Source organism: Stegostoma tigrinum, unplaced genomic scaffold (genome assembly GCF_030684315.1).
Source record: "Stegostoma tigrinum isolate sSteTig4 unplaced genomic scaffold, sSteTig4.hap1 scaffold_575, whole genome shotgun sequence".
NCBI lineage: Eukaryota > Metazoa > Chordata > Chondrichthyes > Orectolobiformes > Stegostomatidae > Stegostoma > Stegostoma tigrinum.
The window spans coordinates 1-12,425 of NW_026728511.1; the positions used below are offsets into that span (position 1 = coordinate 1).

General features: G+C 43.7%; 1 long non-coding RNA gene across 1 annotated transcript; it reads left to right on the top strand.

Moving 5' to 3' along the window:
* The first annotated feature begins 52 nt into the window (after positions 1–52).
* On the top strand, positions 53–12,185 carry LOC132208939 (uncharacterized). The gene is made up of 2 exons (XR_009445038.1): positions 53–3,617; positions 11,306–12,185. It is a non-coding gene; the product is annotated as an uncharacterized LOC132208939 (long non-coding RNA).
* Positions 12,186–12,425: the final 240 nt, after the last annotated feature.

Consider the following 12,425-nt stretch of genomic DNA (forward strand, 5'->3'; position numbering starts at 1 on the left):
GGCTTAACTCTAACTCTTGCTGCTTATGCTATTTGGCATGCAGATAGTCCTGTTTGGTGGTTTTACCAGGTTGGCACCTTATTTTTAGGTATGCCTGGTGCTGCCCTTGGCATGCCCTCCAATACTCTCCATTCAACCAGTGTTGGTCCCCTGGATCAATGGCAATGGCTGTCTGTAGGATATGCTGGGCAATGAGGTTACAGATTGTGCTGGAGAAGGTCTGCTACTGTTGCAGTCTCTCTCAAAGCCTCATAGATATCTGGTTTTGAGCTCCTGTGTCTGTTCCAAGTCTGTCCCTTTTAGCCGAAGTTAGTGCCACCCAACGCAATGGGGGGTATTATCAAGTTTAAGATGAGGCTTTGTCTCCACAGGACTGTGCGGTGGTTGCTGTTATCAATCCTGTCATGGACAGATGCCTCTGCAGCTGGGAAATTGGTGATGATGAGATCAGCTATATTTTCCCCGTTTGGTGCGTCAGCACCTGCTGCAGTCCCAGCCAAGCAGCTTTGTCCTTTAGGACTCGACTAGCCTGATTGGTAATCCTCCTACAAACTACTCCTGATGTGGACATTGAGTACATTTAGTGCTATTCACACTCGCAGTGTTTCCTCCAAGTGCTGTTCAACATGATAGAGTTTTTTGCTTCTTAAAATTCACTCTTGGGATGTGGAAATCGCTGGCTGGACCAGCGTTTATTACCTGGAAGGTAGTTAAGAGTGAAGCACATCACTATGGGTTTGGAGTCACATGTCATCCAGACCAGGTAAGGATGGCACATTTCCGGAAAGGACATAAGTGAACCAGATGGGTCTTTCCTGATAATTGGCAATGGTTTCATGGTCATCATTAGAATCTTAGTTCCAGATCATTATTTAATTCATGTTTCACCATCTGCCATGGCAAGATGCGAACCCAGGTCCCCAGAATGTTATCTGGGTCTCTGGATTAATAATCTAGCGATAATACTACTGCTGATTTATCAACCAAGGGAGGATGGTACATGGTAATCAGCAGGAGCCATGAGACTTCCAGGCGTCAGAGTCAATGTTGAGTACTCCCAGGTCAAATAATCTGGTCAGAATAGCACTGTGCTGTCACGTCTGCTGGGACAGGGCTTCACTAAGGACAATGATAGTGGTGTGTGTCATTGTTTGCCAGGTATGTTTCCATGAGTCTGACACTGTTCCTTGACTCGTCTTTGAAGCGGCTCTCCAAATTTTGCCACTAGCCCCCAGATATTATTAAGCAGGAGTTTGGGGGGTCGATAGGGCTGATTCTGCAGTTGTCTTTCCTAGTTCCCTGGTAGATGCCAAATGGGCCACCCAGCTTCATTCCTTTGTTGAAACTTTGCAGTGATTTGCAACTGAGTGGCTTGCTGAGGTTGGCAAATTTCTTTCCCCGAAGGACATTAGATTTTTTTTTTCTCTCTGTCATCAGCAATCGTTGCCATGGCAACCAGTTGATTCTTCCAGTTTTTTTATTGAATTCAAATTCCACCATCTGCTGAGATAGGATTTGAACCTGGACTTCTGTTGTACATTTTAACATTCTGGATAAAAGTTAGTCATCAGGTTTGTTCACTCATTTTTAAATATCACTAACACAGGCATGGTTTCTTTGCAAAACACTGTCCATCATCCTGTCTCCTCCATCCTCCCCTCCAACGGCAAGTGAAGGAGACACATGCCCTATTCTCACGAAACTACAAATATTCCAACTCTTATTTCTCCTCCTCCTCCCTGCCTCTTCCCCGATGCCAATTCACAGATATTGTTACTTGTTCTGTCTGTTTCTCTTTTCTGGTTATGTCCTTCTCACCCATTCTGTTTAAAACCAATGTTCGACCTCACCGTCATTTGAAAATCCCACTCCATCTCTCTTTCCTGTCTGAAATCCATGTAGTAAATGTCCCTCAAGGATCTATCCTTGGCCCATGCTGTTTCTCACCAACATACTTCCAGGAGGTGAGATCTTCGACAAGCACTGTGTTAACTTTCACATGTATTCTACAATGTTCAGATCTAACTCGTCTCCATCACTTTGCTCCACTGTTACTCAATTATAAAACTGCTTATCATGCTTCCACTACTTGATTAGCTGAAATTTCCTCCAATAACACTTTGTGATAGTAAAACACATTGCCTTCAGTTATTATTACAAATTATTTTTCCTTACTATTGTACTGAATCCATCCCTCTCATTGGGAACTGTCTGAGGCTGAACTGCACCCTTCTCAATAATGCTCTCATATCTGGTCTCAAGAAAAACATCTTACCGTACATTTCAATCACAAATGCCAGAAATTTCAATCTCTAAAATGCTCCTTCTCTCCACCTCACTCCAGCTCATTCGCGACTGAAACCCCTTACCCATGTCTGTGTTGCCTTAAGCTTGACAATTCCAAAAGAGAACCCTCTCTTCTCTGCCTTATCAAGAATCTGCTCCCACGATGAGAAATATTTCCTCTGCATTTATCCTGTCAACTCCCTTAAGAATCCTCTATTTTTAATTAGAACATCTCTCATTCTTCAAAAAAAATCTAGTTAGTATATTCCAGACCTGTTTAGTCTTAGCTTAAAACATAATCCCTCCAAACCAATGATCATCTTAGTTCATCTTCTTTGAAATGCCTCCAGTGAAGTTATATACTTGCTCGAATAAGTGGACCAAAAAAGCTGCTCGCATTCTTCCAGATGTGGTCTTGCCAGCAAGTTGTACATTTGTCCTAAGACATGTATTCCAAACTCTTCTACTGCAAACACCTTGACATAAGCATAACATCCCATGACCCTTCCCGATTACCTGTTGCAACTGTGTGCTCGCTTCATGCTTCCTGCACAATTATTCCTGAATCCCTTTTGTGTTGCAGTTTTCCACAGTTTTTACATTTTTAAATAACACTGTTCTTTGGTCATGTCCTCAAAAAATAGCAACTTCTCGTTTTCCCAAAATATACTCCATTTGCCGACTTGTCGCCCATTTATCAATATCTCTCCATAAACTCTAACCCTCATGGAACTTGACTGTTATCCCTTTTTTATGAGATCCTCCCTCATTCTTCTCATCTTTTTGTTGGGAGCACTGGGCAACATGACACATCTGTAATTGCTGCCTTTTTCAGGGGCGTTTTTTCAAATGACTGGGAGAAGCTTACTGCCCCTTTCTCAGAATCGAGACAACTTGTTCATCAAGTTGCATTGGGCCGGAAAAGCTGATGTCTCATTGTGGCAGTGCAGCAGCACAGAAGGAAAGAAAAGGAAGCAAATCCTGCTGCCTGCATCTCACTAAATCTTGGCCATTCTTTGCCTTGTGTCAAACACCTGTTGTTCTGTTCAGTGACATGAAGCCCCAATGTGGAAATTCCTAGAAACCCAAATAGAAATCCCTCGAATCAGCTGCTGACTCCCACAAGGAATAATGTGCAGCAGGAACAATGCACAGTTACCCTCGGCCAGGAGGAGGGGATGTTGTGGATTCCTACTCTGACAGTGATGGATTTTATGAATTTGTGTTACAGGATATTACAAGTGGACTTTCAGGTAGGAAGCTCAATAATTGTAACACCAAACTCTGACAGAATTACTCAATTCATCAGGACCTGGATATTCGCATTGTGTGTGAGTATTGTGTTCCTGCTCATTCCCATTTGCCATGTAAAATCTCTCTCTTATTACTCCATTCTCTCAATAGATCTTTCCTACAACTTTCAATATATGTCCTGTAGTCCTTTTTTATGGCCAGTTGAGTGTACATTTTACCATTCTAATGTTTATCTTTTGTAAACACCTCCTATCAAAGGTCCCCTCAAAATCCTTTGTAACAAGGAGATCAATCTCAGTTTCCCCAAGCGCCTGATTACCGAATGACAGTTTGCTTCTTGTGTGTAAGGCACTCATCCACTTTTCATTTCCACTTACCTGCATGAGTACAGCCCCAACAATATTAAAGGAAGTTAACATCCTCCAGATGAAGCAGTGTCGGAGTGGTGTCCCATCCACCACATTCAACATTCCCTTCTACACCACTGAGGCAAAGTGGCATCTCTGTGCCTAAGGTAAAGTCACCATTATCTTACCTGACCATCGGGCTGGTTTAACCTGAAGATTACCATACCCCAGGCAAGAGGAGAGGTTGTGAAGGAGAGTCCATCTATTGTCGATGGATATTCTCAATATGTCCCAGCAATACCTAAGTCACATGAAATTATAACTTTTAAAAAAAACCCTATCCATGCAACTAAAAACCCTCTTCCTACAAACCATTCTGTTAAATCTCCTCTGCCCCCTATCAGGGACCCTCCCGTCCTTCACGGTGTGTGGGGGATCTTTGGTTTGCACAGACTCAGCTCGTCTCTGTGATGTCATCATGCTGTGACAATGGCACTGAACCTCACTGTCTCTGAGGGTGGTAGGCACCGAGATCCTCATAGCGTTTAAGGCATATTTAGATGCCCACTTGTGATGCCAACGCAGACAGGTCTATAGGCCAAGTGCTGGAAAATTAGATTAGAATAGTTAGGGTGTGGTTTTTAACCAGCCCAGGCTGGATGGGCCACAAAGCCTTTTTCTGTACTGTAGTCCTCTGAGACTCTTCACATAGGAAGATGCCCAGCAATATTTCAAGTTATTTCAGAAAATGAGATATTAGAATAAATGACTCATGATTGGTCAGTGTTTTCGGGAGAAAAGTGAGGTAGAGAGGTAAAGCGGTTGACTTCAATTCTGGGGCCTGAAGCCCAGGAAATTGAAAGTACCGCCATCATGTGGATGAATAAAAATAAGGATTGTATTAGAGGAAAGAAATATCGTTCTTGTATCATTGATCTGTGAGGCTGGATGATATGTGAGACAAGAAGGGTTCTGAGACTGGAGAAGACTACAAAAATAGAGAAAAGTGAGCTTGGAGGAGATTACAGAAATGGGGAAGATTGTGAGGCTGTAGGAGACCAGACAAAGGGAGGTTTGTGACGGTAAAGACAATTATAGAGCTAAAGAAGTTTGTGGGCTGGAGGAGATGACAGATAAGGTGGTCTGTGAGACTGGAGGAATCTAGATAGATGGTGTGAGTTGAGGCTGGAGGGGGATTCCACAGATGTGAAGGGTGTTGAGGCTCGAGAACGATGCCTGCAACAATGCAGGTAGCGTGGCTTGAGGGCATGATCTGGAGGGTAGTGAGGTCTGAGGTATGATTCCTGCAGTAGGGAGGGTAGTGAGGCTCCAGGGTGGATTATCATCATAACAGCACAGTGGTGTACTTACAGCAGATGGAGTGCAGCAGTAATAGAAAGTACCACTTTCTCCAAATCGAATAAAAGTGGAAATCAATATTTGCCTGTGCAGCAAAGGCCACGTCCCACAAGTAAATTAAAATTGATGTGTCTCTGGTTTGGAGAGAGTGAACAGAAGCTCAGGTAATTCTCCATTGTAGCAATGTTTGGTAACTGTGGAGTACAACATTCAGATAATTGGCAAAAAATGCAGAGTGAAAATGTGAAGAGTGTTTGACTCCGCAAGTTCCCAGGATCTGGAACAGTCTGAATGGCAGCTGGATGCAGATTTAGCAGTTATTCTCAAGAGAGTTGGGATTTAACTTTTCAAGGAATGATGGGCAAATGGTTGGGGAATTGTTTCAGTTTTGCAGCACCTCCCAGAGTGAGAGTGAAGCCTTTGACATGATTCCACATGGTAGACTGATGCGTAAAGTTAGATCACATGTGATTCAGGAAGAGCTTGCTAATTGGAAGCGGAATTGGCTCAGTTGGAGGAGAGACCGTGGTGATGGAGGATTTTTCAGAGTGGAGTTCTGTGACCAGCATGTTCCACAGCATTTGGCACAGGGTCCACTTTTGTTTCTCATTTATATTAATGATTTGGATGAGAATTTAAGGGACAAGATTAGTAAGTTTGCAGATGATACTAGAATTAGTGGTATGAAATGTTGGTATAGTGGTCAGTGAAGGTTATCGAAGATGACAGCAAGATCTTGATCAATTATGTCAATGGGTTGAGGAGTGGAGGATGAAGTTCAATTTGAATAAATGTGAGACATTGTATTTCAGTAAAATGACCAGGGTAGGACTTGCACAATTGATGGTTGCACCCAGGGTAGTGTTGTGGAACAGAGAAATGCTGAGATTCAAGTGCATAATTCTTTGAAGTTTATGTAGACAAGTAGACAGAGTGATTAATAAGTTGTTCAGCTCACTTGCTTTCATTGCTCAGACCTTAGAGTCTCAGAGTTGGGATGTTATGTTGAGGTTGTACAGGACATTGTTTTGGCTTCATTTGAGGTATTGTGTGCAGCTCTGGTCGCCCTGTTACAGGAAGGACATTATTATTAAACTGGAGACAGTTCAGAATAGACTTAGAACATAGAACATAGAACAGTACAGCACAGAACAGGCCCTTCAGCCAACAATGTTGTGCCGACCATTGATCCTCATGGATGCACCCTCAAATTTCTGTGACCATATGCATGTCCAGCAGTCTCTTAAATGACCCCAATGACCTTGCTTCCACAACTGCTGCTGGCAACGCATTCCATGCTCTCACAACTCTCTGCGTAAAGAACCTGCCTCTGACATCCCCTCTATACTTTCCACCAACCAGCTTAAAACTATGACCCCTCGTGCTAGCCATTTCTACCCTGGGAAATAGTCTCTGGCTATCGACTCTATCTATGCCTCTCATTATCTTGTATACCTCAATTAGGTCCCCTCTCCTCCTCCTTTTCTCCAATGAAAAGAGACCGAGCTCAGTCAACCTCTCTTCATAAGATAAGCCCTCCAGTCCAGGCAGCATCCTGGTAAACCTCCTCTGAACCCTCTCCAAAGCATCCACATCTTTCCTATAATAGGGCGCCCAGAACTGGACGCAGTATTCCAAGTGCGGTCTAACCAAAGTTTTATAGAGCTGCAACAAGATCTCACGACTCTTAAACTCAATCCCCCTGTTAATGAAAGCCAAAACACCATATGCTTTCTTAACAACCCTGTCCACTTGGGTGGCCATTTTAAGGGATCTATGTATCTGCACACCAAGATCCCTCTGTTCCTCCACGCTGCCAAGAATCCTATCCTTAATCCTGTACTCAGCTTTCAAATTCGACCTTCCAAAATGCATCACCTCGCATTTATCCAGGTTGAACTCCATCTGCCACCTCTCAGCCCATCTCTGCATCCTGTCAATGTCCCGCTGCAGCCTACAACAGCCCTCTACACTGTCAACGACACCTCCGACCTTTGTGTCGTCTGCAAACTTGCTGACCCATCCTTCAATTCCCTCGTCCAAGTCATTAATAAAAATTACAAACAGTAGAGGCCCAAGGACAGAGCCCTGTGGAACCCCACTCACCACTGACTTCCAGGCAGAATATTTTCCTTCTACTACCACTCGCTGTCTTCTGTTGGCCAGCCAATTCTGTATCCAAGCAGCTAAGTTCCCCTGTATCCCATTCCTCCTGACCTTCTGAATGAGCCTTCCATGGGGAACCTTATCAAATGCCTTACTGAAGTCCATATACACCACATCCACAGCTTGACCCTCATCAACCTTACTAGTCACATCCTCAAAAAACTCGATAAGGTTTGTAAGGCATGACCTACCCCTCACAAAGCCGTGTTGACTGTATTTGATCAAGCCATGCTCTTCCAGATGGTCATAAATCTTATCCCTCAGAATCCTTTCTAACACCTTGCAGACGACAGACGTGAGACTTACCGGTCTATAATTGCCGGGGATTTCCCTATTTCCTTTCTTGAAGAGAGGAATTACATTTGCCTCGCTCCAGTCCTCAGGTACGACTCCAGTGGAGAGCGAGGATGCAAAGATCTTCGCAAGTGGCGAAGCAATTGCATTTCTCGCTTCCCAAAGCAGCCGAGGACAAATCTGATCCGGGCCTGGCGACTTGTCAATCTTAATGTTTGACAAAATTTTCAGTACATCAGCTTCCTCTATCTCTATCCATTCCAGCATGCACACCTGCTCTTCAAAGGTTTCATTCACTACACAGGTCGTTTCTTTCGTAAAGACAGAAGCAAAAAACTCATTTAGGGCTTCCCCTACCTCCTCAGGCTCCACACACAAGTTCCCTATGCTATCCCTGATCGGCCCTACTCTTTCTTTGACCATTCTCTTATTCCTCACGTAAGTGTAAAATGCCTTTGTGTTTTCCCGGATTCCTTCTGCCAAGCCTTTCTCGTGCCCCCTCCTGGCTCTCCTCAGACCATTTTTGAGCTCCTTCCTTGCCTGCATGTAATCCTCTCTAGCTGAACTTGACCCTAGCTTCCTCCACCTTATGTAAGCTACCTTCTTCCTTTTCACTAGAAGCTCCACCGCTCTCGTCATCCAAGGTTCCTTTATCTTACCCCGTCTTGCCTGTCTCAGAGGGACATATTTACTCATCACTCCCAACAACTGTTCCTTAAACAATCTCCACATGTCTATAGTTCCCTTACCATGGAACAACTGCTCCCAGTCCATGCTTCCTAACTCGTGTCCTAACTTGCTGGGATGTTGCCAGGAATGGAGGGCTTGATTATCAAATAGACGGCCAAAGCTGGCACTTTTCTCACTGCAGCATAATGGGTTAACGAGTGGCCTTAGAGGTTCATAAAATCATGAGGGCACAGATTATGCAAATAGCAAGGGTTTATTCCCGAGGTTGGCTGATTTCAAGACAAGCGGACATGTGTGTAAGGTGAGAGGAGAAAGACATATTTAAAAAGACATGAGGGAAACTTTTATTTTTACGGAGTTGTCCATGTGTGGAACAAACTTTCAGAGGAAGTGGCAGATACAGGTACAGTCACGTTGTTTAAAAGACATTTGAATTAGGACATAGACAAGAGAGGTTTAGAGGAGTATATGCCAGATGCAGGCAGATGTGATCAGTTTAAAATAAAACATATTTATTTAATATACATTTCAAAATTCTAAATTGGAGTAAGGCCAACTTTGACATTGTTGGGCAAGAACTTGCAAAAGATGATTGAGAGAGGTAATATGCAGGTCAAGGAATGCTTGGAAAGTGGGAGGTCTTCAAAACTAAAATAAGGAGAGCCCAGACACAATATGTTCCTGTTCATGTGAAGGGCAAGGCTGGTAAATGTAGGGGATACTGGCTGACTGGAGAAATTGAGGCTGTGGTCAAGAAAAAGGCGGCAGCACATGTCGGGTATTGACAGCAGGAATTGGGTCAATCCCTCGAAGTACAAGGGCAGTAGGAGTATACTCGAGAAATCAGGACGGCAAAAAGGAGACATGAGCTATCTTTGGCAAATCAAGTTAAGGGGAATCCCAAGAGATTCTGAAACTTCATTTGGGACAAAAAAGCAACTAGGGAGAAAATAGGGCCCCTTTAAAGATCAACGAGGCTGTCTGTGTGGAACTGCAGGCTGAGATAGTGAATGAGTATTTCACATTAGTATTTACTGCAGAGAAGGATATGGAAGCTAGAGAACATGGAGACATAAATAATGAGTCGTGAAAAGTGTCTACATTACAGAGATCTAGGTGCTGGATGTCTTAAAATGCATAAAGGTGGATAGGTTCCTGGCACCTGATCAGGTGTTACCCACAAACTCTGGGAGAAGCTGGGGAAGTAATTGCTGGCCCCTTGCTGAGGTATTTGTATCACTGACACTAGTGAAGTGCCAGAAGGCCGGGTGGCTAATGTGGTGCCATTCTTTCAGGAAAAGCCACGGGACCATCGACCGTTGAGCCTGATGTCAGTGGTGGGTAAGTTGCTGGTGGGGATTCTGAGGGACAGGATTTGCATGTGTTTAGAGAAGCAAAGACTGATTAGGGATAGTCAACATGGCTTTGTGAGTAGGAAATCTTGTCTCACTTAATTGATTGAGTTTTTTGAAGAAGTGACAAAGAAGATTGAAGAAGGCAAAGCAGTGGACATTGTCTATTATGGACTTCAGCAAGGCATTCACCAAAGCTCCACATGACAGATTGGTTAGCAAGATTAGATCAAATGGAACCCAGGGAGAGGTAGCTATTTGAAACAAAATTGGCTTGAAGGTAGGAGACAAGATTATGGTCAGCCAGGGGGGAGCGGATTCAGTCTAGATGACTATGAACAGCAGTGTGCTGCAAGGATCGGTGCTGGGTCCACTGCTTTTTTAATCATTGATGCAAATCATGTGGAATGAATATTGGAGGAATGGTTAGTAAGTTTGCAGATGACACTAAAATTGTTGTTGTAGTAGACAGCAAAGGCGTTTACTTCCCAAGCACAATGGGAACGTAATCACATGGGTTGATGGGCCAAGGAGTGATAGAAATAAGTTTAGTTCAGCTAAATGTGAGCGATTGCATTATGGTAATGCAAATCAGCGCAGGACTTAAACAGTTAATGATGAGGCCCTGGGGACTGTTATGCAACAGGGACTCCTTGGGGTGCATGTGCACAGTTCCTTGAAGGTGGATTGCAGGTTCAGAAGGTAGTGAAGATGATATTTGCTGTGCTTGCATTTATTGGTCAGTGCATTGAGTGTAGGAGTTGGGAGGTCAATGTTATAGGCTGAACAAGGCATTGATGATGCTGCGTTTGGAATACTGTGTTCAGTTCTGGTCTCCCTGCTATAGGAATGATGCTGTTGAACTTGGCAGGGTGCAGAAAAGATTTACAAGGATGTTGCAAGTGGTGGAAGTTTTGAGCTGTAGGGAGAAGTTGAATATGCTGGGTCTATTTTCCCTGGAGCATTGAAGGCTGACTGGTGACCTTATCGAGGTTGTTAAAATTATGGTGGGCGTAGGGTGAATGGCCAAGATTGTTTTCCCAGGTTAGGGGAGACGAGAACTAATAACATTGGCTTAAGCTGAGAGGGAAAGTCTTAAAAGGGAACCAAAAGAACTGCAGATGCCTTAAATCTTAAAAAAAAACAAATTTGCTGGAAAAGCTCAGCAGGTTTGGCAGCATCTGTGGAGGAGAGAAGAGTTTCGGGTTCTGAGGAAGGGTCACCGGTCCTGAAATGTTAACTTTTTTTTTCCTCCTTAACAGATGCTACAGGCCTGCTGAGCTTTTCCAGTGAATTTGTTTTTTTTTTAAAAGGGAAAGTGGGTGGTGCCTGTGTAGAATGAGCTGCCAGAGGAACTGGTGGAAGCTGGTAGAGTTACCCATCCAGATACCTCTTAAATGTCCTATGTGAATAGGAAGGGTGTAGCAGAATATAGGTCAAATGCTTGCAAATGGGATTAGATTAATTTGGGATATCTAGTCAGCATGGAAAACTGGGACCAAAGGGATTGTTTTGTGCTGTACAACGCTGACGAAGCATTTTTTGTTTTCATTTCAGATTTCCACAATTTTACTTCTGCACTATTCTTAGTCTTTCAGAGGGATCGAAAGGTTGAGTTACAGATCTATACAATGACTGTCCTTCCTCGCTGGCTTCCCCCACCTCTCTCTTTTGGTAGTTTTATGCAAACACTGACTGGATCCCTTACCTGGAGGATATTTATGAATGAATTTGTTCTAATGGTGATCCAGCATTTTCCCCAAGTATCGCTCCACACATGCCCAGAGAATTTCTCAGTTTCACAATCTGTGTCCTTCTGGTTTCTTACTCGCTCCACTTAACTTTCTGTTTGAAAGTATAGTCTGCAGTTGGAGAATTTAAACAGGTCCACATCCAGGTCTGACGGTCACTTTGTTTATCACAACCCAATTATCTCAGGATTTTGAACAATGAAGGAAAAAGCAGCACTCACATTGGGGAGAAATGCACATGGCGTGTGTGTTGAAGAGTCTGTGAAGATTCATCTGAAATGTCCGAACACCAGTGCAGTGACGCTGGGAGACAGAGTGTGGAAATGTGCAGATTGCAGGAAGGAATTTCTTCATCCATCCCAGCGAGAAACTGACCACCAGAGTCACACTGGAGAGAGACCATTGACCTGTTCTGCATGAGGGAAAGGCTTTGCTGATTCGAATTCCCCGCTGATACACCAGCGAGTTCACTCTGGGGAGAGACCTTTCATGAGCTCTGAGTGTGGGAAGGGATTCATTGTCAGCCAAACTGTTAACACACCAGTGAGTTCACAGACAACCACAGTTGAAGAACTTTGCTGTCACTCTCACTATCAAATGAACCATGGTTTTGGGCTGTTTGTACAGATGTTACCGATCCCTGCTCAATTAAAGGTGCTGGTATTGTGAATAAAATGTCACACTAACAGTTGTGTAAGGTAGAGCTTGGAAATAGTCACGTTGTCACAACACGTCGACACATTCGCACTGACTAAAGACTATCCACCTGCACAATATGTGAAAAGGGATTTCCTGGTTCATCAGGACTGGTTAACTACCAGCAAATTTCTGAATAAGTTGATTGGTTTGAATATAGCTAACAGTAGAATCAAAAATAGTATCAGTGATAATGGGAACTGCAGATGCTGGAGAATCCAAGATGACAA